The 16,458-nt window shown below is 34.2% G+C and overlaps 1 protein-coding gene across 2 annotated transcripts in view; it reads right to left on the bottom strand.

Annotated features, from left to right (window-relative positions):
• The window catches only part of LOC126830294 (protocadherin-9), a 101,849-nt gene that overhangs the window by 35,496 nt on the left and 49,895 nt on the right, over positions 1 to 16,458 (bottom strand). The window contains exon 1 of one of the 2 annotated variants that reach the window (XM_050560658.2): positions 2,694 to 2,988. The exons of the other annotated variant lie outside the window; for it this stretch is intronic. The gene's annotated coding sequence lies outside the window, so the exon portion shown is untranslated. Of the gene's footprint in view, positions 1 to 2,693; positions 2,989 to 16,458 lie in introns of those variants that run through there. 2 annotated transcript variants of the gene reach the window in all.

Here is a 16,458-nt window from a genome sequence, read left to right as displayed (position 1 = left end):
GATTTAATAACAATCGATCTAATAAAATAAATCCAATAGGCGAATTCGGTAACATTGAATAAAAAGAGCATGCGAATTCTCCACGTGTCAAAAAATATCGCGTAAGTGAAAGTGGCATCAGGTGGTCTAACGTGGTCTGTCATTAAGTCAAGTGGCGTAATTTTGATCCCAAGTAGTATCGTCTGACCACTAATACCAACCCTTAAAAGTGTGCCATGTGATAGTCCCGAAATGATATAGTTTGTGTCGAGTGGTTGTTAATCCTCATTTCTCTCACTCTCTTTAAAACAATGACCTAAACGCAGTTTGATCTGCCTGGTTTCCGATATTGCGACAATTCTCCTGTATATAATATTGCTGTTTTGTGCATCAAATAACATTAGTCAAATTTAATTCGCTTCAACAATAATTTGGTGACAGCTGATCAGCTTTCTTGGTTTTCTTCAATTAATAATGCATTGTCATGAAGCGTTTGCTTAAAATATCGACCACAGTATCTAGAATTGCATATATGCTTTATCTTTATGAATTATAACGGTAATTCGTCGAGTCATTATAAAAATATTTCATTCGCATGCATATAAAGGCATTAACAAATTCACCTATAACCTCAAAATCGACATTTTCATAATTCACTACAGCCAATGACAATAAAAATTCAATATACTTCCATCACCATGCAGTCCATAATTAGAGAGTATAATGCCTAATATTCATTATAAGCTATCATCGACATACACGGCTTTAATAAAGGTGATTTATTCTCCATTATATTTTAAATATATAGATTGTATATGTCGAAAAATTCAATATCCATTTATTTCATGCTATAATTATTTATTGAATAAATGATTATTTATGTAGGATACTCATTGGAAACCACTATAATCATTGGCATCAAGGCTTTAAGGCCGTCGGTGTATATCTGGTATGCATTATCCGGTGTCAAATTGGTGATTAATTGGAGAAATAATAGCAAATAGGATTTAAAATGATATACCAAAAGAATAGTATCAACGACAACATCGATATTGTTTATCACTCTATAGGAATGAGAGTCTCAATGCGATTAATTTATTTCTTATTAGTGGTGTCATTAAACAATTCAAATGAAAATGCACCATAATTCATAATATAGGTCCAAATTACATATAGCATGTATACTTCATAATTGTTTATTATCAAACCATTTGAAATTAGTAATCAGGGTGTAGTCGAAACGACCGTAAAAAAACACATGACACAAATTTCAAAAGTATTAAAATAGGTATAGACGTGTTACCCGAACATATTTTGTTAAATGTAAGTCAATAATTATTGGATTTATAATAAATTACAAATATCTAATTGACTTTGCCATTCCATGGCCGTTTTAACCAAATCATTTGGTTGCTTTGGTTTATAGTCGTTTTATCTATACCCTATAATCAGCAACGTTTGAAAGTATTCTCTAATGATTTTTATTATCCAAAATACATATGAATAATAAATGCACATAAATGGTTCTAGTGCTTAAATGATATACATGGAATACATGTATAGTTGCCTACCAAAGGATCCTTAGTTTTCAACTCATTTCGTATTGTTTTTCGTTCTATGAGCAAATAAATAATTTTCTGTGATCATTGTCGCATTTATACCACATCAGAATAACATATCATTGTGAATTATTTAAACGATGTGTCTAGGATGTCACGATGCGTTTTTTTTAATTAATAAGATTATTTCTAGTAATGTCCCCTCGTCCTTTTTCACTTTCATTCATTTGAAAACAAGTCATTTGTTCCCACACATTTCTCCAGTAATGACATGATATCGGAGTAACTTTCAAAACCCCGTTCAATGAAAACGATAATTGGAAACTGAGTGTGTATACAATTTTTGCAGTTGCATTTATAGTTTATACAATTGAAAATCAAATAAATAAATAATTGAATAATACAGAGTGTGAACATTAGATACTCTGTGAAAAATAATTCAATTATTAATAAATTTTTTGTGAGTGAATGGCCTCTTCCCAAACTGAGGACATCAATGAACACTAGTAACGCACACAGTTTTACGTGTATTCATTGGTTACATACAAATCGTCTACTCTCCAAAACTTTATTATATTCATTATATTGATCATTATATTCATTTATATAAACTACCATTCTTCTTAAATATCCATCCATTAAACGGATTATATGTAACACTATCGTAAAAAAAAATATGGTCGCAATTTTTGTATATCTTATATTGTACATCAATCTTCATTTGATGTGAAAAACCGTCAGATTTGAAAACGTCAGCAACTCAATAATCTAAATTTCAAATTAGATCTGAAATTGTCGGAAAACATTAACGTCAAACTCATTAACAACATGTCATGTTTAATGACAGCTTAATATTTGAAGAAAACCTTCATTTTCTGATTTATCGTTCAGAATATCGAAGCATCAGAAATTAATCGATATAAGATTAAAAGGTAAAATCTTCATCAAAGGGGTGCATTATAAAAATGCATTATCATTACGACCTTTTATAGTATTGCGATTCCTTGTGTTATGTCACACGCATTTTGTCTTCAATCAATAATTTCTTCTCTAAACTGATAATTTCGAAATTATTAAAGCATCGATGTGTCAATAGATATTGGATTAAAGATTATAGTATACACCAAAAGATTACAATAAAAGTTATAAACCTACCATACTACAGGAATTCCGTGTATAAAATAACATATATAGCCTTCAATCACTAATACTATCTCTCCAATACTCCCTCGATTAGCGTTTCTGTCCTTATACACAGTCAACAGTAAGCTAGCTTCTATGATACTACTACCTATATCTAACTCATCATCTATCACAATATATATATACACATTTCAAGATTTATAAAAACACCGTCTTTACAGTCGACAATATAAAAGTAACAAAGCATCCACCAATCACAACCATCGTTTTATCAACTGCTGGCTCTACACACCCATACACACACGCGACACTTTCCCCTTAGGCTCAATTGATCTAGCGCCTGGTACTGCATGTTTCTCGAGACTATTGTTGTTATAGTCAGTATTATCCAGACATCGTAGTTCTATTTGGCATGTTTGTGAGGGAAGGGGTGACGTGCTTTTCGAACGATTTGCTATTTTCTGACAGCACGTTAATAAAGGTCAAAGCGAAATTGTTTAAATAATTTAAAATGCTTTTAACCGACTGCCACTCAGCTGTACCTGGCTTTATTAAACCCTTGTTATTTTAGATAACCGCATTAGATGAATATCCTAAATTACTCCGACGATATGAGAGCTATAATTATGACTGCATTTCAGTAACAACAATAATGAATAAACTGCGTGATATTTTCATTTATTTCATTCAAACAATTAAAGATATTTATGGGCTAATGTATTTCAGACCTTTTTTGGCTGTACTTTAAGTCGCATTGTTTTCTATGTTTGAATATTGCATTTAGCTGATCCGTTATTTTTGTTTCTGTGTAGCTGGTAGACATATTACAAAGCACTAGTTTTGTTCAAATCTTATCAAAGCAAAAAAAACCCAAAGAAAATTCTCACCAGTCCCCTGACATTTTCTCCAAATCTTTGATAACATTAATACAATATAAAAGAATCATCAATACTAATTTCAAAAGAGACACTCATTCGGCCATAAAGAAAGCATTAAAGACAAGTCGGTGCAGTCTTTAATCGAGCCTAAAAATATATATCCATTAAATATCACAAAGAATGTCATACAATCGACCAATGCAAATACTTATAGATCAAGACTACCGATAATTCTATTGCAATCTAACGACAAAAGTATGTCTGGGAAGTAAGGACTAAGAGATCAACGATTTCGTGGCGAGAAGATCTGTGTCCACACTGGGGTAATTGGGTCCTTTTTATCGGTAATTAAGGCCGAGACTGCCGTATAACCAGCCGACAAACCGAGTCGTTTTGTCACCGTTTAAGTGATGTACAGTGAGAGGAATTGTACAGTGGAGTGTGAAAGTAAAACGTTAATTGAATGAAGACGGAAACACAGAAGTGTTAAAAGTGACTACGTTTTTTCTTCTGTAGAGTTTGAATCTATCACCCCAATGTCTGGTCACCATTAGAACTTTCAATAACTAAAACAACATCAATTTGTTTTAAACATGACATTAATGATGACACCCGTTTTGTTTTATTAAGGGGTAATTTCAGGAATCTTTTGTGATAAACCGTGTTTTATTTATTTTCATGTTTTATTTTATAAGTAAGAGTTAGGACAATAATCCTAGACTAATTATCCATGGCTGAATTGTATTACACCCGTGTGATTTTAATAGTAAGTGCGAGATGTTGAAATGAAATTATGTGGAAACAGCAGCCAGCTTTACGGCACAAACCAGGATAATGAAGACGGGAATACACCAAGCAGTGGGCTATGATTGATAATTTTTATGGGAGCGGCGTTCCCGCCTACTAGTCATATAATTCCAACTGACACTTCCTCGACCACCTCCGGATTCAAATTCGGGACAAACTAGATAGTGAACCACTGTCTTATCCGGTGAGTCACAGTGGCTCTGTTAAGTTGAAGTGGAGATACACAAACACTAAACCAATAGAAAAAAAAAACAAATTTAAGACTGACATTCAAATAATCGCTATAAGTAGCTTACAAGATAATCCGATTCTTACATTAAAAGAGCTAAATCTCTTTGATAAATGTCCATGTAAACTATTGAATTGAACGGATTTGATGTGTTATTTCGATTAGTGATGGATTCCCGATAAAAACTTCCCACACCATTTAGTCGGTATATTATTAATTTTAATTCAAATTTTGGCTCAGTGAAGAACGATATCGGTTATATTTCAACACCCATAGACGTAAATTTTTCAGTGAAGACCCACAATTCATCCGTAGATGTATCGAAGCAGCACCATTTACTGCAATGCACTTACATGTTTGTTTATACAGAACAATGGCGGCTGTATTTATCAACACCAGCATCTTTATTGTACCTATTGTTTCTGTATAATATACCCAGACGAGGGTGTTGAAGATGTCATTAAAATTCCATCAGTTCGGTAAAAAGTAAACTTTTCACCGGAAGACGAAATATGACATCTCAAACCATCCATTCATCCGTCATGTCCTAAATGCGTTCTTAGTGCAAAGGCATACACAGAATCAGGAAGGTTTGAAAATCTATAACTGCTGGCTCATGGCTCATTTAGAGAGTGTGGTACGAGACTTATTCACAGTGTTCACATTCTGGCAAATGTTCTCTCACCGTACCCCATTTTGAAAAAAAAATCTATGAAAATGGAAATTATTGTATGATTTAGGATTGTTAAAATTTCAAAGGGAAATTATCTTCAAATCATTGACTGTTGCTCAAATTCTGAAACCTTTCTATAAAGGGACGCGTTCTGAAAATACCAAAGCCTTATGATTCTATTATCGGAAGCTCTGTGATATGTTTTCAAAGAAAAACCAATATTCAGTTCACCCTTGAACAATCACCTCGAACAAAAACACATACACGTGGGTAGTGACAACTCCACATTAAACTTTCGGTTTTGCTTTTACCACTCTTGGCAAAGTTTGCAAACCGTATCGAATATTTGTCACCAGATCAGGCCCGTAACCAGGCGGGTCGGGGGGGGGGGGGGGGTTAAGCGCCCTTGCAAAAACTTTCGCCCCCCCCCCCCCCCTGTGAAAAATTGGCGACCATAAATATATATTGTCCGTCAATTTTACAGCACCCCTGAGAACACTTCCTACCCCCTTCGCTGCACTGCTCTGCACCAGATGAAAATCGTTTTAGCGATAACTTCATTTGTAACTGAAATTTTTAAGGACTATTTCTTCACAAAGTGCTGATATATATATATTGCATTCTGAAACGAGCTCTGCTCTCTCCGAGGCAAAAGGAACACTGGGACTCCTCCTTTAAATTATTTCAACCATTTGAGACACCTGTTTTTTACGCAACCCTCGCAACTTTGTAATTTGAATAAATGATGGACAGCTTTGTCATATATTGATTTATACACGTAGATTTTATATCATGATAAAATTATCAAAAGAATAATAATATTATAAAAAAAAATGTTAGCCGATTAGAAGTTTGTTGTATGGGAGAAAAAATGGAAGAAAATTCGTCTGTTTTAAGTTAAAAAACCCCACTGAGTTGTATAACATGATTTGTCAGATTATAATATTCCATTTTATGCAATTTCTCACATCAGGCGTGCAGTGACTTTTAGTTAAATCTTTTCCCACTGGCGATTCTTTCTTTCTTTGATAATCTAAAATATTAAAAGACATAACAGGCGAACTGACATAGAAAAAACAAACAAACAACACATACAGTCTAAAATATTAGATTTTAAGATACTTGATCTCACGCTTCTGTTTCCTTAAGAAACATAATCATCGGACTTGGTTAATTAGGCTAATGAAGGCAGGACTACGCTATGCAGTTTGCTATGAACCAAATTTGCCAAGACATTGACGCTATGGACATTTGCATGGGTAAACAAGATGGATAATCCCGAATGACTTTCTCGACTAACATTTGGATGAAATCCTAGACGTCCTGGCTAGTCAGCCAACGCAATACCCACCTAACCATTGTGGGTCCCTTAGAAGCAAATAACATAACCTGTTTTCATGGCCAAGGTACGACTTTCAGAAGACGAAGTTTCTAAGTGTACATCTATTCCTCACGAATAATGCCTACAAAAACCCCGCAGAGCATCAATATCGTAATGACGGGACACCCGAACTTTAAATACATGTACTTATGTATAAAAATACAGGTTTTAGTTAATTTACATATACCTGCCAGCTTGATGTGACGCACATAAATCATTTACATGAAGTGTATTAGACAATTATATTAGCCATAAACAGCTAGGTTAAGAGTCGAAGTCTGTGAAATCTCAAAGAAAAATTCGTAGATGCTATTTCAACCTACTAGTCCCAAGAAAGGTTGCAGTCAGTACACGCCAAGACACAAGAATCAATGATAATTTGACTGGTTTTAAATTTCAGTAGCTTTGAAACGTTTTATTTTAAGACATGCCCGTCTTCATTAGCTTGGTTGGTGTAGAAAAACAGGACGTTAAACCCCAGTTCCTATCATTTTTAAGACACAAATAAATAAAACGAAATGAGAATTAAGGTCTCACATTTTTGCACCAACTTCTCTAATGAAGCCGGACAAACACCGGGCAGCTACTTTTTTGCCCACTCTTCACCCAATTCAGGCCTTCTGATTTGCACCAGTGGCAGTGGGAAGCCACTCAGAAAATCCCGTAGAAATTTTTCGATCAACACCGGAATCTCCCTTGACCACTCGTTGAGAGAACCAGCGCTTTACTCACAGGATACAAATAAGAAGGACCTTCAGGTAATGATATTGAGTTCATTCATTAGCCATATCCTGTTGTCATATTAATCATACAGGAAATTAAATAGTTTTATTAACACAATGTTTCAAATCAACCCTAACTATGTCTTTAAACACATGAAAAGAATCGGAACTTTTGCTAAAAAAGACACGTATTTCCGGTGTCGAATGAAAATCCCGAAATATCCCAGACACATTGTAATGAAGTTAAGCCTCTGATATCATCGCCAGCAGATGCCAATGAAAATGTTTTCATATCTGTATCCAGTCTAATATGCCCTATTGTTAGGTTTTAATTGGATTGATATCTATATCTCTATCAGAATATAGTGACAATAGCGACTACAAAGACTTTAGTTTAGATTAACTAGCTTGACACTGATACCAAATGGTACTATATGATTAAGTTTTGAGCTCCTAAAACACCTTGTGACATATTTGATACAATTTGTGGGAGTTTTGTGCGCTTGTGAGAAGATAGGATTTGTCAATTCGATATGATAATGTAGATTTTAACATACAAACTCTGAAAATATCCATTGGTGATATACCTGTATCATGACTCACAAACACTTCAATAAAAGTCATTATACATGCATATCAAACTTCAAGAATTCAGAAAAACTGTCGTCTGACCCCTATACGCTGTCTAATACCTAGAATTACTAGTCATAAGCGTTCTTCACATGGTAGGGTATGTTTACATATCACGGGCGTCTAGCCCTTCGAATGGGAAGAAAAACAAGGTTCACTCGTAGACTCTTTGATGTGGACGTAAAAGAACCCTTGACAGTTGGAATTCGAAGAAAAGTAAGCGCAAGGAAACTCCTCTGCAAAATGTCCATCATATCACACTGCATAGCGCATGATGTCTCTTTATTAGCCCGACTGGTGTAGTTAACAGTTTTTTGCTAATAAATTTATGTTGTAATTTGCATCACAACAACGGTTTGGCATACAACATGCATGGAGATTTATTTTACTGTGGTGGGCGCAGACGATAAGGTGCCGATAACCCTTATTTAGATATAAATTTATTGGTTACTCCTGAGTGTTTTAAACTTCCAAATAAAAACTAAAAAGGATTCTGCCATTATATTCATTGGTTACAGCGTAGTTCACATATTCCACAAAAAAAAAAATGACGATAAAATATTTTTTTTTTTTTTTAAAAAAACAGTTAAAAAAAATTAATGTTCATGATTTTACGCTCTAATGTGCCTTGGACTCATTTTGTTCTTTAAAGCAATACATGGACAAAAAACCCAAAAACATAACGTTTGACAAATTGACATGTATGCAATGACTACCTCGTAAAATTCCAAGCAATGTGTGAGCATTAGATTGATTTTAAAGCATATAATATATGTAATTTGGATGACATTTATTCGAAACTCTAATTATAATTTCAAATATTCTTTTCTTAAGAGTTTGTATTGTAATAACCGTATATTGTTCACCCCTTAACAATATTTTGTATTTCACGTAATTCAGTCGTTAAGGGATATCAAAATTGACATTATGCGTAGTCGTTGTAATAAAAACTGGTAGACGTTATGGCGTAAAAATTGAAATTTATAATTCAATTTCAGAAATGCTGCCAGTCAGATCGCGACAAAACATGGTTCTCGTGTCAAGTTCGACAATTGTTAATAACAAAGCGTGGGCATATTTGGGCCGAGATGTTCTGAATGCCATCATTAACTATTGCTAGTATTGTCTGAATAGCTGGATTCCCGGAGATAAAAATAAATGTGTTATCAGACTCGGTGCCAATTAGAACTGTTAACCTTGGATTGAAACGTCCAGTTTTAACGTGACTTTGAAAACCATTCATATCCGTTCATTATTTGAAATATTGGCCAAGTTGTGTAACGTGTGAGACTGTTTGATAAGATGCTTTTAAGTGGCAAGATTAGGCTGACCTGCTTGCTAAAGAATGGGCGGTTGGGTGGCCGAATGGTGATACGTAATTTCCTCCAAGAGGACGTATTCAAACTGTGACTACACATGCTTTAGGGCCATCCATGTGATTTCTGTTAAAAGTGTGGCATACCTTTTCCGGTAATCCGAGTTTAAACAAACAGTCAAGTATGAGATTGTGATAAGATAAAACATCAATGGTAATAAGACTGTTATTGTTTATGTATGATATTAACAAAGGGCGTCATAAGTTCGGCATTTTAGCCGCCATCGTTGTCACCTGCACCGATACCTGTAACTGATAGGAAAAGGTGTGGGGTCAGTCCTTTATTATCATAGCCAAACCAAGTCCTTAGAGCCCAATAAAGTAACTATTTATTATTGCAACTAAAGACACAATCTTGTGAAGATTAGAAAACCTGATAGAAATTTAACCACTGTGGTATACCTGGGGGCAAATAACGATAATGTCACTAAGGAACGATCCTTTGTCCAAACCCCACAATCTGATTGTCAACAATGACTGTCTTCTATTGTGTAGGACTTCAATTGTATGATAGAAAATTCTTCGCTAATGTTGTCTAGAGCCCGAAGCTAACATAGTGCAAAAAAATGAGAAAGCTTTGGTCAATCTTATACACAATTACTTTAATATTATTTCTCAATTAAATTAGTAATTACAGGCAATTTCTTTTAAGGGTTATGTGCGACTCCGTCTCGATCGTAAAACCTGCTTGGTATGCGATCACCGTTGTCTTGTTTATGATGGCTTTCAGTCGCGTTTTATTGTTTTCGTCCTAACTCCGTGTGATAAATATAGCCGTACTACTTCTCCTCGAGGATAAGGAGTTCTAAGTAGCTATATAAAGCGATCAAGTCCTATAGATTTTAACACTTCCTCCAAACCGATCGATCATCACTACTGATTGAGCATGACCAGAAAGAAGTAAAGCTATTTTTAATTTTACCTATACAGGCTTATCTTTATAGAAATATGAGGTTTTGTTTAGAAAGATAAAACTAATTTCATCTTAGCTAGCACTTTCACCCACTACGGGGATCATCAGGCATTTTATAATACGATAGTAAACAATTACATGACACCATGGATATATTCATGGCAATAACAATATCAAATATAAATATTTTAGAGCATCAAATAATATAAAATTATGCAGCATTTAATTTTGGGTGATACTTCTTAATAAGATGCCGTTCTTTATTTTCTAGCAAGTTATTATCAGACCAGTTGAGTTTATATAAGGGGAATACCCTAAATTTTCCCTTTCCACATGTATCCAAGTGTTCTATTAATGAAATCATTCTTTTTTTGGGATTGGCAATGAGGGATCTGTGTAAGTTCATCCTTATGTTGAGTTGTGATTCAGTTTTACCTATATAGTTTTCATTGCAACCTGGACATATTATCAAATATATGAGATTTTTACTTTTACAGGTTATAGACGGATTTACTTGAAATTTTATATTTCCATTAATTCTTATTGTTTTCCCTTCAATGATGTTGTCACAAGTTTTACATCCATTGTCCACACACTTTGTGAAACCCGGTTATGTGACTTCAGAATCCAATTTTTGAAGATATATGTATTCTTCGTAAATTTGGGGGTTGTTTATATGAATTTATAATCTTTGTGGTATCCCATATTTCAGACATTTTTTTTACTATTTCTTAATAAATATGTATATGTTAAGACATTTTCTTTTATGTTTTTAAAACAATCGTATGTCTATCCTTAGAGATTCTTAACTCTGTTTGATCCATTTCTAAGGCTTTGTGATTAGTTTCTTGTATGAGTTTTAATGGGTAATTTTGTTTAAGTAAACATTGTTTTAATTCATTTAATCTAACTAATTTTTTTCTAGATTAGATACAATATTGCAGATCCTTCTAGCCAGATTAAAGGGTATATTTCTTTTTGTATGTGGAGGGTGGCATGAATTAAAATTTAAGTATTGGTGTGCATCTGTTAGTTTGATAGGTCATTTTTAAATTCGCCATTATTTGACACTATAACTGTAACATCTAAAAGTTTGAAGACATATTACTCTTTTCAATAATAAATCAAATATTTCCATCTAGCTCCTTAAGCGATCTATACAGTTTATAAATTACTTGCTGGACTGCTTTTAAGATTAAAAAACAGTCGTCTATACATCTTATATCCAAAATCGTTTAACATTTGGTTATACCAATTGTTTATATATCTTGCGGGGAAATGAACCATATTTGGACTGATAGTGGTCTTCATTTTATAGATTCAACATTCATGATGTTGTAGATCGCAAACAATTCAAAATCCCCAAAAGACTATTTAGCAGTAATGGCAGAAAAAAGAAAAGAAACCCATCGTTTGTCTTTTATCATGTTTAGGCGAATGACTCACGGAAGTTATTCAATCTATAAACATTATTCCATTTTCTAAAATAATATTTTATCTGGGTTATTAAGTTATATGTGTTAATATTAAAATAACTAGGAGTTATATTACATTCACTGAATATCGTATTAATACATAGCCATGATTATCTTTTTATGTTCAACGTCAATCACAAAAACTCCCAAGTAATGACATATTGATAAGTCACAATTCCTCACTATACTAAAAGTCAATTGTTCTAGCTAGTTTAAATAATATATCTTGTTTCATGTGATAAATGCAATAATTGGATCCCGGATCGAAGGTCGAAGGTGATGAACATTATATTTTATACCCCCCCCCCCACCACCCCACGGATATATTAATAAAACAACCCTTCTTAATAGCGGACCATAAGTTATTTCCGTTCAATCCACCCCTTTTCAAGATACAAACTATAAAAGGCTCTTTAATATTAATACGTCTTTGAGATATTATCCTCTTATATGAAGATAACGCAAATTAAGTGTAGCAAATGCCCATGCCAGAGACTAGAATAAAACACTTATTATAAATTTAAAGCCATAGGGGCATATTCTGAACTCGAATGACACTGAAACGGCATTCAAACGACACTGAGACAGCATTACCATGAGTTCCTTTATAGCGTCACAAACGAACAATTTATTGTCTCATTTCTTTAAAAAGACCCAGGGTAGAGAGACTAATCTTGAACAGAATGAATTAGAGAATTTTGTGCAAATCTTCTGAATAATTCACAATTTTTATTTACAGTATGTACTTACTTTTAAAATCCCAATTCCATCAAATTCCTTCAAAGTGTTATAATCGATTGCTTTCAAAGTCCTCACACAATTTCGATTGGCGCTATTTATGGCTAATTCAAAGATATTCCTAAAATGCTTTAATGATGTCATATCAATCCGACACTGGGGGCATAAATTTGCATGCATTTTAGTAAACTTAAACATGTCGGGTATGTTGGAAATGGTGAAATTAGCGCGTGCTTTCCCTACGTAACCATAGTAACAACCTTTAAAATTGACAAGATTCAAAAGATATCGCTGCCTGCATTATGTGAACTTTATATGATAAGTGGTATAGGATGTTCTAGATCAGTTTATCCAGTTCGGTGCAGGGGTGGGTTGCAACGCACTTTAAATCATAAGGTCGGTCAGTGAGTCACGTAGCGTGGCTTGTACCAACAAGGTTGCATAATGACCTTGTTACTGTCGAGTGGACGTTACCCCCACCCCAACCTCCAGTTGACAACTCTTACAAACACGAGCAATTGTGGATACTTGCACAAAACCAGTATACGAAGACATTAAGATATCCACCAAAAAGCATTCTAAATATTATGAATAAAAGTATAAAAGACATTAAAAATATAAATGTAAAACAATAAAATCTCTTCAACACCACAATAAAGCTGTTAATCTAATCAAACACTATGCATTTCCTCACATAAATTTCTTTTTTTTGTTTGTTGTTCGGTCTGCCAACCTGGTATGTTAAGTTATGTTCTTGACCAAAAAACTAGACGCTTTAAAGAAAAACATCAACAGCAGTGCAATGCTATGATGCTTTTAATATATTTTAGAAAAGATATATTGGCTATATAAAAACAAACGGAATCGCTCAATAAATAAATAAAGTAACACTAAATATTTTAACAATAACATTTTATGAAATCTAATAAAAACTTCTAAAACATATTACAACAGATAATGTGTTTTCACTATTACTTTTTAATGTAATTTTAACAAAAAAATATATTGAATCTATAAAACAAATAGAAACGTTCACAACATAAATAAAATATTCGAAAAACAACACTTCTAAAAATCTACTAAAAGACATAGCAAAAGAGGAAGAATTCTAAGTTTGTTGCTTTAAAATATATCTTAACAAAACAATATTGAATATAGAAAAACAAATTGAAGCATTCAGTAAAAAAAATAAAATAACGCAAAATATTTGAAATATAACATTTTATGAATTATTAAAAGGCTTCTAAAATTGTTAGCAAACATTAGGTATTTCCCCGAAAGCTTTCCTGTACAAGAAAAAAAACCCCAAAAAACCGCTAAAATATAAACACAAGAAAATTGGAATAAAACTACTCAGATACGAAATGGATTTAAATAATAGACGTTAAAAGCATGTCTTTCAATTATATCTAGAACTAGGATTTAAACGATCCACATATGTGTGGATTGATTTAACTACTTCTCTGGAAATTAATAACGACGTTTCGTAACCCATAACATAGCCCGTGTTTTTATATGTGAATGCTAAAAACGTTGTAGGTTTTTTTTAGTCAACCGGAATGATAACTCGTTTGGTGGTAATTATCCTGCGATATGTTTGGCTTCTAATATCCAAGTTAAGAGGGGGATCACGTGGCTAAGTGGGTCAGGCGCTGGCTCGCTAGCCTGAAGGTCAGGTGTTCGATCCCTGCATTGGCCGAGAAAGTTCATCCAGATTTTCCGGCATGGTTTCCCCCTTGTCAGTGATGCAGGACGGAGGGCCTGACAAGGACAACTGTCTAGTCCTTCGGATGGGACAAAAAAACGAGGTCCCGTGTACACATTGACGTGCACGTAAAAGATTCTTTGACAGTTGGAATTCGATATAAGAGTAGGCCGAAGTGCCGCTGTCCGGGCAAAATTCCCCTCATAGCACACTGTATGGTGTATGCCCGTCTTCATTAGCCCAGTTCGGAGCAGAACAGTAGGACGTTAAACCCCATTTCATTTCATTTCCAAGTTAAGAATATCGCGTGAGTTACCTATACACTTTAGGTAGTTACGATTTTCGAATACAAGACACGGGACGGGGTACATAGACTACCCCTGATAAATGTTAATACTGTTAAAAACTATTAGAAGTTCTGGCAGATAACAATGTTCGTTTCCTGTTTAATCAAGAACCCTGATTTAATTTATGTTTTTAAATGTTAAAGGCAGATACAGAACAATACAGGGTCTCAAGATATTTTAACGAATTATATGATTTGTGTCTAATATAGTAAACTACCAAATGTCATGAAATTTGTAACGCATTCTTTTATATGTCATGATATTTTAACGAAGTTTTAAAATATTTAATATAGTAAACTACCGAATGTCATGATATTTGTAACGCATTCATTTTATATTTAATATAGTAAACTAACGAATGGCATGATATTTTAACGAATTGTTTTTATAGTTAATATTGTAAACTACCGAATGTAAACCTTATGATATTTTAACGAATTATTTGCATAGATAAATGCACTGACAATATATATCTTTTTAGGGGTAACAGAACCCAAACCAACTAGTTGCTCATTTGCCAAAATGATTTCAAAGAAACGTGCTTTTCTTCTACACATATGCTCCCCCATGCGTTATTTATTGTGCGCTGCATAGGATGCTTCTTCCGTTGTTGTATTTCACGGTAATATGTATCACGTCTGGAAAAGACATTTCGTTCTGCATGACTTGTGATTGGCTATAATATGATTACGTCAACACAAATACATGCTGCGATGGAATCGGCCATGCAACTCATGTCATACATAGATACATATCTAGAATAAATACCTAAACAATTGATCTATTCTAGAGATATATGGTTTCCCTAACACATGTATAATTCTGCTAACAGATCGCGTATATGAAACAGAAGTATAAGATGATTAACTGCGATGGATTTCATGACATATTCTGAAATCCTACAGCAAATCACACATGTTTTCATTCCTAACATTTTTTTAGTTACATCCTCTGGCACCGAACGTTATTCGTATCTGGAATAGTAGTTTGCTACACTTCGACGATAGACACATTGCTGTAGATACATCATGTGAAATTTGTCTCGAAGTCTTAATGAATGACAAGGCTATCGTATACTGACAAAGGCTCGTTTCACAACGCCTTGTGGTCTTTTACAGAACCACTAATGTGCACACAATACGAGAAATGAAACGAGAGATGTCAGGAATTGCCATTTGGTAACAGAACGGGAAATCGTTAGAGAAGAACTTATGTTTTATGAGATCTGCTGTAGGGCTGAGTTTACATACAGAAGGCAAGGGGATCGGATTGTGAGTTACTCGCGAGTGGGATGGCACAAGCAATTATTACATTATATATTACCCCCTTACTTCAACAGGCTGTCAACAAACGTCTATCATTGACAAGCTAGCAAGCTGAAGTTTCAACCGTTTAAGATATTTGCACGTAGTTTGTCCATAAATTGTTTTCTTTGGTGAAATAATATAAAACAAGAGAAAAACGCTTGGTTAAGCGGCCTGCACCCGTTGCCGTTGTCGGAGATGTCAGTTCAGTACGAGCCTGGGTTCGTTACGGTGCGTACCAGAGTTCGTTACGGTACAGGCCCTCCCCCTTTTCCACACTTGTTTACTACACAAGTGTGTTAAATGTATACCACAACAAACGGCGCAATTCGTTCTGTGTTTTGCCGAATTACTTAAAGGTAGATTAATTTAAAGTCCAAGGTGCGAATCACGTACTCAACCCAAATATTCAACCCAACCAAAATAATCCCCCCTCCCCCCCCCCCCAAAAAAAAACCCCAAACAAACAAGCAAAAACAACAAAACTAAAAAATTTTAGCGGTAGGAATTGAGATAACCCCGCCCCACTCCCGTACTCTGGAGAAGTAATGTTGTACATAGAAAAATTGTATCTTGTCATCATATTTATGCATTCCTGCT

Source organism: Patella vulgata, chromosome 8 (genome assembly GCF_932274485.2).
Source record: "Patella vulgata chromosome 8, xgPatVulg1.2, whole genome shotgun sequence".
NCBI lineage: Eukaryota > Metazoa > Mollusca > Gastropoda > Patellidae > Patella > Patella vulgata.
This window is presented reverse-complemented; position numbering and strand designations above follow the sequence as displayed.